This window comes from Emydura macquarii, unplaced genomic scaffold (genome assembly GCF_026122565.2).
Source record: "Emydura macquarii macquarii isolate MOO-44397 ecotype Brisbane River unplaced genomic scaffold, CSIRO-AGI_Emac_v2 contig_318, whole genome shotgun sequence".
NCBI lineage: Eukaryota > Metazoa > Chordata > Testudines > Chelidae > Emydura > Emydura macquarii.
The window spans coordinates 13537130-13549542 of record NW_027130455.1 but is presented as its reverse complement, the minus strand read 5'-3'; the positions used below and the strand labels follow the sequence as shown (position 1 = coordinate 13549542).

The following is a 12413-nucleotide window of genomic DNA, read 5'->3' as shown; positions in this document are numbered from 1 at the left end:
ACCTCCCTTTGTTCACACCCAATTGCTGGAATTCTTCTTCCTCATGTTAATCCCATCAAATGGGGTCCACACTGCGAGTTCTCTCCCTTTATAGTGCTCTATTAAGTGCCATCACACCTTATGCGAATGTCTTGCTTTACGACATCCCACCACTTCTTCTTGGGTCAGCCTCTTTTTCCTTCATTCTTGATCTGTTGGACTCTTACACGCACAGTTGTCAGGACTTCACTTTACCTGACCAAGCCACCTGAGCCTGCACTACCTCATTTTTTTCCCCATTTATGGGTGTTACTCTGAGCAAGTCTTTAGCATACACATTTGTCCCATTCTTGCATACGCCACTAATCCACATCAACATTCACATTTCTGTGGAACAGATCATTTGCTCATGTTACTGGAATTCACTGAGGCAATTCCAAGCAGCATTTTAAAATAAAGTTTCAGAATTTAACTTACAGTACTTGGATTTGCTATACTCTCCCTATGTAAATTAAATTCTAACTTTCAGGAAAAGGAGTTCTAACTTCTTACTTACTAAAGTTACACAGAAAACTGATGTTTCCCAAGAGAAGCATGTAACGGTAACTATTTTCTTTGAAGTGCCAAACATCTGAAAGGTTAAATTAAAATAAAATAAAATAAATAATAATAATAAAAGAAGCTAAAAAGACACATGGAGGGAGAAATCCGGTCTGCCACCTTGGCTGTTTTGCATAGTGTATCATTAAAAAAAAAATCAGTTTTATTTATATCATTCAGCCAGCTGCAAATGAAGAGATACAAGGGAGGGAAAAAACCAAACCCATTTACTCAGACTAAGCATTAGCACAAAAGGGATAAACTGGAGTGTTGCTATGAGTTTTCAGTAGCCATAAAATAATTTGTTTGGAAAATCCTTTATTAAAAAGGATGTTCTGCTATGCTTTTGTTGAAGATTTTTCACAATAAATTCAGCACAAGCAATAGGCCTTATCCTGCAAACCTACCTTAGTAACTGAATGCAGGCCCTCATTCTGCAAAGACATGCATGTGCTTCACTTTCAGCATATGTGTAGTCCCATTGATCCTGCAAACAGTGCTCAATTCTGGGAGTGGTTCTTTGCCTTCTGGGTAATTGGACTACTCACAATAGCAAATACTATATTCAGTAGTAGATGTTTGCAAAACGGACACAGTATTAACACAATTAGCACATCGGGTGTGTGACAGTTTGGAGAATATGCCTGTTAATTTATGATTTCGTGTTTTATGAATGACATTTATAATTGTAACCTTCAGTGTGGATTAGAACTTCTATTTTGTAGCAGAAACAGACTATATTAGGAAAGCTGAAACAAGTCCATCAACAATTGAATAGAATTATTCTGGTGGGACAATGCGATTACCACCAATAGAGTCATTGACTTTTAATGACTCTCTGCCCAGCAACCAACAAGGAGGTTGGGAGCATGGAAAATCACTAGGAAAAAGAGAGAAAAGGAAAGGTGTCACAGACTGTTTTTAAAAGTAACCTGGTCTCCTGGCAAGGGGACTTTCCATTGCCAGAAAGAGAAGACAGCTGGAGAAATGGAAGCCGGACAGGCTTTGCCTCCCCACCCCAAGACTCAGGAGCGGTGATGATGTTTATTGTTTCACATAGATCTGTTGTGGCCTGCATTGTGCAGGAAGTCAGACTAGATGTTCAATTGGTCCCTTTTGACCTTAGCATCTATGAGTCTATCTGTAACTCTCCTGTGCTAAGAGTAAAGTGTGGGTGTGTTTGAGAAGTTCCTGAGCAAAGCCCATCTTCCTTATGTTACCTGCCACATGTTTCCAAAGAGTGGGTGCCTTGGAATGATAGTTTAACAGAGGTGGACTCAGGTGGGAGCATGCATAAGTGACTGGGGAAGCTCAGAATTGGTCCTGGGGCCTAGGGTAATTGGACTGCAGAGTCTCAGGTCCCAAGGAAGGATTATAAACAGGGAGTCTGTGCACAGGAGCGTGCCTGAGAGGCCCAGGGCTACAGACAGTACCTGGACTCTGCCCAGACCCAGCTGGCCTTGGAAGCTCATGGGATCCAAATGTTGAGTCTGATTAGCAGTCTGGTAAGTGGTCCCTAGGGAGACTCAACCAGGATTGTGACGGAGTAACAGAAACTAAACGATTGTATTTTTAAATAATTAAGTCTGAAATATTGTTACAATCCAAGTTCAAGTGCTTGTGTAACCACATGATGCTGACAGGAGAGAACTCTCCCATCGACATCATAAAACCAGCTCAAATGTTGACAGAAGAGCGTCACCTGCTAACATAGTGTTGTGCACACAAGCGCTTATGCTGGCAAAATTTATGTCGCTCAGGGGTGTGATTTTTTCCATGCCCCTGCGCAACAAAATTTTGCTGACATAAATGCTAGTGTAGACATGGCCTAAGACCATTTGTTGATGGGATTCCACAGAGGACAGCCAAAAGACCAGGGGACTCTAGCTATCAGATGATGTGCTAACAGGTTTGCTCATGGGTACAGAGAATCCACAACAATCCATGAAGCAACTTGTGTTTCTGCTGGTGGGACCAGAGAGAAAACAAGACTAATGTCTCTTCACCTTTCATGTTGCCTGCAACCATTATTTAAATATTAATTAAGGCTTTGGGAGAAAGTACATAATAAAAGCAGAAGTGAAAATAAAATGACGATGCATGTCAATTAATTGGAAATAAGTACTTTTTGGATTCTTGAAGAAATTATGAACTTTACACAAGTCAATTTATTTATTTATTTTCACATGAAACTCTAAAATTTATATTACAAAGTATCAGTAAAGCAGTAAATCCAAAAGACAGACAACAAGGCAAAAGAAAAATAAGAGGGTTGGAAGTTTAACCTAAATCTTGCTTTATAGTGTCTAATCTCATTTGATTTAATGTAATCCAGTTAGAGTGCAGAAGTGATAGCTCAGCGATAATCACATATACAACCATTTCCGAGCTGAACCTAGATCTTTTATGACATGTGTTATTCAAGCTATACAGAGGAGGATAAAAATGTTGGTTTTCCCGCTGACATTTTTCACTGACAGGTTCTCATTGATATATGTAGAGGAGAAAAACAGTTTGGATTCTAAGATATAATTATAGCTTTTTATGGATAAAAGTTCCCATTTCCTAAAGTTGTCATTAAAGCCAGCCTTTTCCAGAAATTATCAGCCAATAGACAGAGATTGACATAGTTTCTACGCTTCTTTTTGGAAAATGTCACCTTTTTTAACATCTACTTTTTAATGACTTCTCCACTACAGTTCCAAAATTCATTTTCCATGAACAAACAGAACTTTATTCACACAAACGTCAGTAGAAAGCAAAATATAGAAAGATGTGGGAATGGCTGAAGCTAAATTCTTTGGAACATTTTCCAACTAGCTTTAATAAGCCCTGAGAGAAAGCTTTATATGAAAGCAGCTGCTACTGGATTGTAGTGGCAGATTCTTCTAGTCTCTGCTGCTCCTTTAACAGTAAGGGAATTTCTATAGAGGAAATCTAATTTAATTAAACTTAAAAAGCTTGTTAATGAGGCCCAAATTGGTTGAAATTATAGTAAAGAAAAACAGAATTATCAGGTAGATGAATAAGATTTGTTGTGGAAAAGTCAACATGGTTTTTGTAAAGGGAAATCATGCCTCACCAATCTACTAGAATTCTTTGAGTGGGGGTCAACAAGCATGTGGACAAGGGTGATCATAGAATCATAGAATATTAGAGTTGGAAGGAACCTCAGGAGATCATCTAGTCCAACCCCCTGCTCAAAGCAGGACTAACCTCAGCTATATCATCCCAGCCAGGGCTTTGTCAAGCCTCAGCTTAAAAACCTCTAAAGATGGAGATTCCACCACCTCCCTAGGTAACCCATTCCAGTTCTTCACCACCCTCCTAGTAAAAAACTTTTTCCTAATGTCCAACCTAGACCTCCCGCCCTGCAACTTGAGACCGTTGCTCCTTGTTCTGTCATCTGCCACCACCGAGAACAGCCTAGCCCCATCCTCCCTGGAACCCCCTTTCAGGTAGTTAAAGGCTGCTATCAAATCCCCCCTCATTCTTCTCTTTTGCAGACTAAACAAACTCCATTTCCTTAGCCTCTCCTCATAAGTCCTGTGCTCCAGCCCCCTTATCATTTTTCTTGCCCTCCGCTGTACTCTCTCCAACTTGTCTATATCCTTTTTGTAGTGGGGGGCCCAAAACTGGACACAATACTCTAAATACAGCCTCACCAATGCCGAATAGAGGGGAATAATCACTTCCCGCGACCTGTTGGCAATGCTCCTACTAATGCAGCCCAATATGCTATTAGCCTTCTTGACAACCAGGGCACACTACTGACTCATATCCAGCTTTTTATCCACTGTTACCCCCAGGTCCTAATCCAATGGATACAGTGTACTTTGATTTTCAGAAAGCCTCTGACAAAATCCCAAAGGCTCTTAAGCAAAGTAAGCAATCACGGGATAAAAGGGAAGGTCCTCTCCTGGATCAGTAACTGGTTAAAAGATAGAAAACAAAGGGTAGGAATAAATGGTCAGTTTACAGAATGGAGAGAGGTAAATAGTGGTGCCCCCCAGGGATCTGTACTGGGATCAGTACAGTTCAACATATTAATAAATGGTCTGGAAAAAGGGGTAAACAGTAAGGCGGCAAAATCTGAAGATGACACAAAACAACTCAAGAGATAGTTAAGTACAAAGCAGACTGCAAAGAGTTACAAAGGGATCTCACAAAACCGGGTGACTGGGCACCAAAATGGCAGATTAAATTCAATGTTGATAAATGCAAAGTAATGCACACTGGAAAACATAATCCCAATTATATATACAAAATAATGGGGTCTAAAGAGATCTTGGAATCATTGTGGATAGTTCTCTGAAAACATCCATTCAATGTGCAGAGGCAGTCAAAAAAATCTAACAGAATGTTGGGAATTTTTAGGAAAACGATAGATAATAAGACAGAAAATATCATATTGCCTCTATTTAAATCCAGGTTATGCCCACATCTTGAATACTTTATGCAGATCTGATCGTCGCATCTCAATAAAGATATATTGGAATTGGAAAAGGTACAGAAAGGGGCAACTAAAATGATTATGGGTATGGAACAGCTTTCATATGAGGAGAGATTAATTGGCTGGGACTTTTAAGCTTGGAAAAGAGATGACTGTGGGGAGAGGATAAATGACTAACATCATGAGTGGTGTGGAGAAAGTAAATAAGGAAGTGTTATATACTCCTTCTCAAACATAAGAACTAGGGGTTACCAAATGAAATTAATAGGCAGTAGGTTTAAAATAAACAATAGGAAGTATTTCTTCATACAACATGCAGTCAACCTGTGGAACTCTTTGCCAGAGCATGTTGTGAAGGCCAAGACTATAACGGGGTTCAAAAACAAACTAGGTAGGTTCATGGAGGATAGATCTAATGGCCATTAGCTATGACAGGCAGGGATTGCTGTTTTCCAGAGGCTGGGAAGGGCCGACAGGATGGATCACTTAATGATTACCTGTTGTATTCATTCCCTCTGAAGCACCTGGCATTGGCCGCTGTCGGAACACCGGATACTGGGCTAGATGGACCATTGGTCTGACCCAGTGTGGCCATTCTTATGTTCATCTTTTCAGGGCCTGTCCTGTTCCCGTCAACTTTTACAAAAAACAAGACAAAAAGTTTTTTTGTAAACTCCTACAGAGACTCCAGCCACCAGGAGCCACCAGTCAGCTGAACCAGTAAAACTGACAAAAGGCCAGCTGAGAAAAAAGGCACCTGAAAGACCCACTCCCACTAGATCGACCAATCTTTCAATGAGTCCTCAAACTAGCAGTCACCTGCACACAATCTCAAGGGAAGAAAATAGGAAGGTATAGCTTAGCAGAGGGGTGGTCAAGCTTCATTTTCACCCCAGTTCCAGCTTCCAAAACCTTCCCAGGCCCATCTCCTCCCCACCAAACCATCCTTGCATACCCGCCATTGTAGCTTGCCTCGTTTTGCAATGAAAAACTGGTATGCTACTCAGTAAAAGCTCATTGGCTAAGGGTTGGAGCTTTAAAATATAATGTCATGGGGCAACTTTTCCACACTCTGAACACATCCCTTCCCCTCACCCATGAGTTGACCGCTCCAACCCCAAGAAGTTGAAAAGCAAAATCCAGTAGGGTGAGGTTCAGAAGAACAGGACTAGATTCTGTGCTGCAGCCCCTGAAAAGCACAAATCAGAAGGTGATGTCCAGCTGAAGAGGGGTAGAAAGGGTAATTCTAGGGTGCTGTGGGGGCCAAGATAGCCCCCAGTGTAAATCACAACAATCCCAGCTATTGCTTTAATAATTTATGGCAGCTCCTCTTTGGCTGCCTATGGGCTTGCTCGCACCGCTTCCGACCCCAATGCACACACTTAATCCTTATGCTTCCTACCTGGGGCTTGAGGTTACAAGAGCCCTACTCTGCTTCTGCACTGGGGAGTTCTCCACTAGCCCCTCCTGGCACCTTCATGCTTCCAGAGCAACGTATAATAGCAGAGAAGAGAATGTCTCTCAAAGTGCTTTAGCCTTCCTCCTGCTGGCTCTGCAGCAGCAGTTAAGCAACATGCACTATTTCCAGAACAATGATGGTATTAGTCAGCAATGATGGTGTTAAAGGAGTCAAAGTGTTATCTTAATCTCTATTTCATTAAAGTCCCCCCCCCACCCCCCCAAAAAAAAAAAAAAACCCAACCATTTGTAAAACTAATACACAAGAGGAATCCCCTTTCCCCAAAGTGTCTATTGGGATAATAAAATGAAATAAATGTAGACTCTGGAAAGTTATTGGAGTGTTCCATTTGCTACATCCCAGCAAAGACACATTAATGCTTAAAAGAAGGAGAATTACAGGGGAAGGAATGTATTTCAGAGGAAAAGAAACCAATGCAGCTAAAACTGGCCTCTGTAGCTGCCAGCTCAGAAAGTTCGGAAGGCTCTCTTGGACTAGTCCTACTCTTCCATCTCTAGTGACAGAATACCACATCCTCCTGGAGGGCAATCGGGCTCTTGGGCACGTCAGGGTACTTTGTGTTTACACTGACTCCAACATAAATCAAGTGTAACTCTCTGGAAGTTATGCCTGGGTAAAACCAGGGTGAGTGAGATCAGAATCAGGCCCTGCACCAGGAGCCCCCTACCCTTGTAACAACTACATGAATATCAGGTAGCCAGAAGACAATTTTTAGAGATCGGAAGCCTGAAGTTGTCTGACTAGACCCTTGCTAAGAGCTAGGTTCTCAGAGTCAGCTAGAGAAAAATAAGAAGAGGACCATAATTCTCAGTATGCCAGTATCCTGGATGCTATCGCCATACAGGTGTGTGAAAGAGCAGCATTGTGTTAGTAGTAACTTACCTGCGGAGAGCTACCCTCGTGTTTCTGCTGAATCCGCAGTGCTGCTGACCTGTCTGGAGCAAGCTTCCAGGAAAAACAAAAAAAGCAGGCAGTGCAAAGTCTGCTGAGAGTCTGTGCTGCAGCAGGGGCATCCATCTTAGATCCAGTGGAGGAAAAGAGCTTGGACAAGCTCCCTTTTTAAAGCAACAGTGCTTCTACTGAGCATGGCGAGCAATAATACTGCTGCTCTACCTCAGCACTGTATGTGTGCAAAGTATTTTACAGTATTAACTGATTAACCCCCACAAAAGCCCCTTTGAGCTAGGCAGTTAAGTATCACTGCCCCCATTTCACAGGTGGGGAAACGGAGAGAGTGCTAACATTTTTAAAAGTGCCCGATGATTTTTGGCTGCTCAACTTAAAAAAGAACAACACCGGGTCTGACTTTCATGGGTGCAGAGTAGCCTTAGCTCCAACTGACTTCTGTAGCGCAGAGCGCTCGTAACTGCAATTGACGCCATGGGGGCATCAGGTATTTCCAGCTGGAGAGCCAAAAACGGAGGCACCCCAAACCATTGGTCACCTGTGACATTTTTGGCCTCAGTGACTTGTTCAAGGCCGCAAAAGTGAATCAGAGCCAAAGCCATAATCAGAAGAAGTTAGAGCCGAGAAACCTTTCATCCAGCTTCCATTCCAAGGACACATTCCTTGGTTAGACTGCAAGTACTGAAAGGCTGGTTACTAGAATATACCAGTTGGCTTGATTGTATCAAATATAAAACCACCAAAGAGAATAGCACAGGTTTGATGACTATGGCCTTGACAGTGCAATGGGGTGCTGCATGGGCAGACATCTGTACTGTACACGAGATGAAGCCCCATTGACATCAATAAGCTCCATATGATTGCAGGGATTTCATCCATGAGGAGCTCACTACAGATCGGACCATCATTCTGGCTATATAACGTTTAGTTAGTAACAGGTTTTCTATATATATTTAATGTATTCTATATTTTTCTGTTATTTTGCAGATCTAAACCCAACATTTTAAACTCTGAGTGTGCTTGCACATAAGACACACCTCAGAGTTTGCCTCCCTCTTTACATGATACTATTGCAATTGCAACCAGCTGAGGCATGTGAGGTAATCAGAGCAGATCTTTAAAGCTATTTAGGCACCTAAATATGCAGCTAGGTGCCTAGAAAGATTTACAAAAGGGTCTGAGCACCTCATCCCCACTGGAATCCACATTCAGCATTGCAAACCCTAGTTCCTTTGTGGTACCCACTCCTACAGGTGCTTATCTCCATCTGTAGGAGTGGGCTCCACCAAGGACCTTAGTTTGCATTGTTGAACATCTCTGCGCCTAACTGTTAGGTGCCTAGAAAACCACAGAATACTGAGAGCCAGGAAGTAGAGTTAGGCACCTAGGTTTCCTATACCATGAACAAGGAGAGAGAGATACCTTAGAATGCAATTCACAAAACCATCATCATGCCTCTTTGCAAATCATTTCTCCCCTCCCCGGATCCCAGGTGAGTGTTCTAACCATTGGGCTAAAAATTGTAAGGTGGGCAACCCTACCTTCTCCTCTGGCTAGATTTTGAATAGGACCCGATCTGGTAGGTGGCCTCTGAGCAGGCCCCGGTTTGTTAATAACTCTGGGGCATAGGCAATAGATGGGCACATTGACATCTACAGGGCCCATGCCCAGAGGCAGAAAAATTGGCCACCTAAGGACCTTTTACCTTGGGAATTTAAGGGCTGAGTGAGTTTAGGTGCCTATGTGGTTTGGTGGGAATTCTGTGGATCACACAGGAGCCAAACCTGAGATTTAGGCTCCTAAGTAACTTTGTGGATCTGGCCCACAGAGGGGCTATAGAGGTAGGAATTCACTTCATCTGCTGCTGGAGCATGGTCTGAGCCCAGTTTCCTCCAAACAATACTACAAGGCTCACCCACCTATTCACACAGGCTTTTACCCTCCAGGGAAACTGGCTATGTGAGAGTTACAAGCTCAATATATTCAAAGAGAGGGGGAGTAGTTTGAGTCCTTCAAGAGGTACTGTATCAATAATGTAAATGCTGCAATTTAACTGATGTATTGTTTTGATTATACAAGCCTTGCGGGAGTCTGCTGACCAGAGTATTTTGCAAACTGAAAAAGAGAAACCCAAACATCCTAGCCCCGCCTGGCTTGCTGTGGGGCAAAGGAGCCTGCATTGTTTTATGTATGTTTCACAAAGCAATTTTGCTGGCTGGATTGGCTCATTTGAGCTATGCTAGCACTGGCAGGTTCCATTAGCCTCTTCCTCCACCTTAAGTCAGAAACAAAGCTCAATGCGTCTGTCTGGATTTCAAAGGTCACAATGTCTAATAAATGTGCCACTTTAAAAGCTGCTCTCTCTTTTTTTTTTTTTTTTTTTTTTTTTTTAAACATTAAAACCCTACACCATCACACAGTGAGGGGCAGGGAACCTGTCACTTAATGTTAAAGATTGGAGTGCTTATTGTCCCCAGCTCCATACAATGCAGGAAGCAAGTTCTTTTTCTTTCTGATCCCACCTGCACATTGTTTGAACCAAAACACCTATCAAATGTGTGTGAGTATGGGGAAACAGGTGGGATGAATCCATGCTAACTAGATGTTGGATCCTAGGAACATTATGCATGGGAGTAATTTACACCTGTGAGTCATCATCTTGCCTATTTCCATATGCTCCTGTTCATTCTGGGGGAAAAGTTCTTTCATTCACTAGAAGAAAAAATAGGTCTTAAATGTATGTGGTGTTATAGTCACACACTGCTACAGGGTTCAGTGACTTGCGGGAGTCCTTTGAGGCATGCCTATAGTTGGACTCTATGTGGAAAAGTAAGTCAGCGTGAGTAAGGTCCTGATCCTATATCAAAATGATGATTCATAAATGATCTGGGAAAAAGGGTTAACAGGGAGGTGGCAAAGTTTGCAAATGATACAAAATTACTCAAGACACTTAAGTCCAAAGCAGACTGCAAAGAGTTACAAAGGGATCTCACAAAACTGGGAGACTAGGCAACAAAATGGCTGATGAAATTCAATGTTAAGTGCAAAGTAATAATGCACATTGGAAAATAATCCCCCTTATACATACAAAATGATGGGAGGTGACTGAAGCATGGAGGGTTTCCGGCCTCGCCAAACTTACGGCAGCCCTGCACAGAGGAACCTGAGATCATAGCAGGATGCTGCCCAGGGTCCATGAGGGCTCACTACTAAATACAAGCTACCACAGCAACATGGACTTTAGGGACCATGCCCCAAACAGAAGGGCCAATGGTAGGAAGTAACCCGAGGAAGTGGACCCTACATAGGAGCTGATTCACACCGGGCCCTGAGCTAGGACCTGGTGGAGTGGGAAGGGTTGGGTCCCTCTATACCAGCCCCTCCCTTGAAGACTGAAGCACCTTGACTACAGCAGCTTGTAGGTGTTAGGATAACACAAATAAATAATAATAAAGCAGGCCCTAAGTGCAAATTGGGGAATGTGGAATACACTGCAGATTTGTTTCCAGAGGCGGATTGAGAGCCTGCTGGGAAGAAATTAAAGCTGAATAGTCTGGGCCAGCAGCTGAGCAAGGGAGCATGAATGATCATAGCCGTCAGGAGTCTGAATACCTCAGAAGTACTCTCTTACTCTGCACTGTCACCCTTTCACCTTTTGGCTAAACCACTGACTAGTTTTCAGGCAGCGGAAGTGCTTCTTCTACTCAGGCTACCATGTTTTTTGGGAGAAGGGAAAGGAAGCAGCCAAGGGGCTGCTTTTTCTTTCCCACCCTCTCAAAAATAGGCCTGGTCTACACACACAGTTGGATTAATAATTACATCATTCAGAGATGCAAAAAAGCCCCACACCCCTAAATGATGTAACTATATCAACTTAATCCCACATGTAGCTGTAGCTACTGTTGTTCCGAGGTTCCTACATTGATAGAAAAATCCCTTCCATCATTCTAGGCTGAGTCAACATGATGGGGTTACATTAACATAGCTATGCCTGTATAGTTTCTATAGCGTGCTTCTACCTGAAGATTTTATGACTCAGCAGAATAGTGTCTCATCTTTGTGTAGCCTGAACTGTCCTTGGAGCAATTACTAGCCTAATCTATTTGCTGATAACATAAAGACCAGGAAAATTGTGGGAGAAAAGGTCAAACTCCCAAGAGACTCTCACCAGTGCTATGGTCCTGGCACCACTTCCAAACTCCTGTCACAGTGTAGAAACCAGGCAGAATGCCTGCTCCTTTCCCAGCAGAAACTCATAATTTATGCCCTTAGCAATTAATTAGATGTTAAATAGCTGTCAGAGAAAGCACTCTGATAATCTGTTTGGCCTTTAACACCTGATTACTACTTTGTGGTGGAGACTGGGCTTGACATCCAAGAGTAAAAATGCTTTAAGGTCTTAGACAGGAGCTATTTCTATGCAATTAAGCAAATTACTCCTTTACTGATATATTTGCAGGATTTTTGTGCCCTGTTTTGCTGGGTATTATTATAGCAAAGATTATGAAATGCATTTTATGAATAATTGTGAATGAAACACAGAAAGGATTCAACACAGAAGGCTTTGTCCAAAGTGGTCCCAAGTGACTCTGCACCCACAAGGATTTTAAGGGAGCTGCAAGGGGTAAGTGTGATGGCTTACACTAGGAACCATCAGAAGTGAAAGCCTGTATCTATGCCACTTGTGAGGTTCTCAAGCTACCACTAACAGACTCATATCCTTTGTACATCAGGCACAGAGAGGGATGCATAATAGCCATTGACTAGGGGATTTGTCTGGATGGAGACTCACAGTTTGTTTAGATTATGAAAGGAGGTTGAGGTTAGGTCAAGATTAGTTAACATATGTTAACGACTCTAGGTCAACCTCAACTAGTTACATCAAGGTAGAATGTATTAACCTGAATCTTCACGAGGCTGTAGCTAGTGTTGTTACCAGATGTAATATAGTGTTGTCAACTCCTGTGAATTTTATTTTTAATCATGAGTCCTGTG

At 42.4% G+C, this 12413-nt stretch overlaps 1 long non-coding RNA gene across 2 annotated transcripts in view; it reads right to left on the bottom strand.

The window, feature by feature from the left end:
• Positions 1 to 11654, bottom strand: part of LOC137166978 (uncharacterized) — a 287887-nt gene extending 276233 nt beyond the window's left edge. For both annotated transcript variants that reach the window (XR_010923904.1, XR_010923905.1), the window contains exon 1: positions 11587 to 11654. This is a non-coding gene — a long non-coding RNA (uncharacterized lncRNA). The remainder of the gene's footprint in view (positions 1 to 11586) is intronic.
• Between the last annotated feature and the right edge of the window lie 759 nt (positions 11655 to 12413).